Below are 2,512 nucleotides of genomic sequence, written 5' to 3'. Positions count from 1 at the left end.
AACCTGGTATCTGCGCACAGCCCAGCTCAGAAAGGACCCTTGAGGAATAGGTGCTGACCCACCGTCCAGATGAACCTGGTATCCGCGCACAGCCCAGCTCAGCAAGGACCCTTGAGGGATTGGTGCTGACCCACCGTCCAGCTGAACCTGGTATCTGCGCACAGCCCAGCTCAGCAAGGACCCTTGAGGGATTGGTGCTGACCCACCGTCCAGCTGAAGCTGGTATCTGCGCACAGCCCAGCTCAGCAAGGACCCTTGAGGGATTGGTGCTGACCCACCGTCCAGCTGAAGCTGGTATGTGCGCACAGCCCAGCTCAGAACGGACCCTTGAGGGATTGGTGCTGACCCCCGTCCAGATGAACCTGGTATCCGCGCACAGCCCAGCTCAGCAAGGACCCTTGAGGGATTGGTGCTGACCCCCGTCCAGCTGAACCTGGTATCTGCGCACAGCCCAGCTCAGAAAGGACCCTTGAGGGATTGGTGCTGGCCCACCGTCCAGCTGAACCTGGTATCTGCGCACAGCCCACTCAGAAAGGACCCTTGAGGGATTGGTGCTGACCCACCGTCCAGCTGAACCTGGTATCTGCGCACAGCCCAGCTCAGAAAGGACCCTTGAGGGATTGGAGCTGACCCACCGTCCAGCTGAGCCTGGTATCCGCGCACAGCCCAGCTCAGCAAGGACCCTTGAGGCATTGGTGCTGACCCACCGTCCAGATGAACCTGGTATCCACGCACAGCCCAGCTCAGCAAGGACCCTTGAGGGATTGGTGCTGATCCACCGTCCAGCTGAAGCCGGTATCCGCGCACAGCCCAGCTCAGAAAGGACCCTTGAGGGATTGGTGCTGACCCCCGTCCAGCTGAACCTGGTATCTGCGCACAGCCCAGCTCAGAAAGGACCCATCAGGGATTGGTGCTGACCCACCGTCCAGCTGAACCTGGTATCCACGCACAGCCCAGCTCAGCAAGGACCCTTGAGGGATTGGTGATGACCCACCGTCCAGATGAACCTGGTATCCACGCACAGCCCAGCTCAGCAAGGACCCTTAAGGGATTGGTGCTGACCCACCGTCCAGCTGAGCCTGGTATCTGCGCACAACCCAGCTCAGAAAGGACCCTTGAGGGATTGGTGCTGACCCACCGTCCAGCTGAGCCTGGTATTCGCGCACAGCCCAGCTCAGCAAGGACCCTTAAGGGATTGGTGCTGACCCACCGTCCAGCTGAGCCTGGTATCTGCGCACAGCCCAGCTCAGAAAGGACCCTTGAGGGATTGGAGCTGACCCACCGTCCAGCTGAGCCTGGTATCCGCACACAGCCCAGCTCAGCAAGGACCCTTGAGGGATTGGTGCTGACCCACCGTCCAGCTGAGCCTGGTATCTGCGCACAGCCCAGCTCAGCAAGGACCCTTGAGGGATTGGTGCTGACCCACCGTCTAGATGAACCTGGTATCCGCGCACAGCCCAGCTCAGCAAGGACCCTTGAGGGATTGGTGCTGACCCGCCGTCCAGCTGAAGCTGGTAATTGCGCACAGCCCAGCTCAGCAAGGACCCTTGAGGGATTGGTGCTGACCCCCGTCCAGCTGCACCTGGTATACGCGCACAGCCCAGCTCAGAAAGGACCCTTGAGGGATTGGTGCTGACCCACCGTCCAGCTGAACCTGGTATCTGCGCACAGCCCAGCTCAGAAAGGACCCTTGAGGAATAGGTGCTGACCCACCGTCCAGATGAAACTGGTATCCGCGCACAGCCCAGCTCAGCAAGGACCCTTGAGGGATTGGTGCTGACCCACCGTCCAGCTGAACCTGGTATCTGCGCACAGCCCAGCTCAGAAAGGACCCTTGAGGAATAGGTGCTGACCCACCGTCCAGATGAAACTGGTATCCGCGCACAGCCCAGCTCAGCAAGGACCCTTGAGGGATTGGTGCTGACCCACCGTCCAGCTGAAGCTGGTATCTGCGCACAGCCCAGCTCAGCAAGGACCCTTGAGGGATTGGTGCTGACCCACCGTCCAGCTGAAGCTGGTATGTGCGCACAGCCCAGCTCAGAACGGACCCTTGAGGGATTGGTGCTGACCCACCGTCCAGCTGAGCCCGATATATGCGCATACGTAGCCCATCACAGATGTGGGCCCTTCAGGGATTGGTGCTGACCTGGTGTAAGCCATATAATGTGAGTGTGTTTACTTCAATATACATGATGGTCGAAATCTGCACCACAGTACAGTTTTCCCATATTGAGCCCTAAAGACTAGTGCAGGACACACGGTAATAATGGACCAAGGTGCAGGTTCGGTGTTACTTTCACCATAGCTTCACTCCTTTTGCCATTTTCGTATTTGTTACATTTCTTTGATGCATTAACATGATGTTCTGCACCAGGTGAGAAAAAACACAACCTCCCTAACCTTGGCCATCACCTTTACAGGCGTCAGACCAAAGCTGTCTCCAGCTCATAAGATTCTCCACTGTAACCTCCCGAAAGATTTATCTGAGGCTGTGGATTCCTTTTTGGCCTCA

Source organism: Lissotriton vulgaris, chromosome 6 (assembly GCF_964263255.1).
Source record: "Lissotriton vulgaris chromosome 6, aLisVul1.2, whole genome shotgun sequence".
Classification (NCBI taxonomy): domain Eukaryota; kingdom Metazoa; phylum Chordata; class Amphibia; order Caudata; family Salamandridae; genus Lissotriton; species Lissotriton vulgaris.
Note: the sequence above shows the minus strand (reverse complement) of the source record.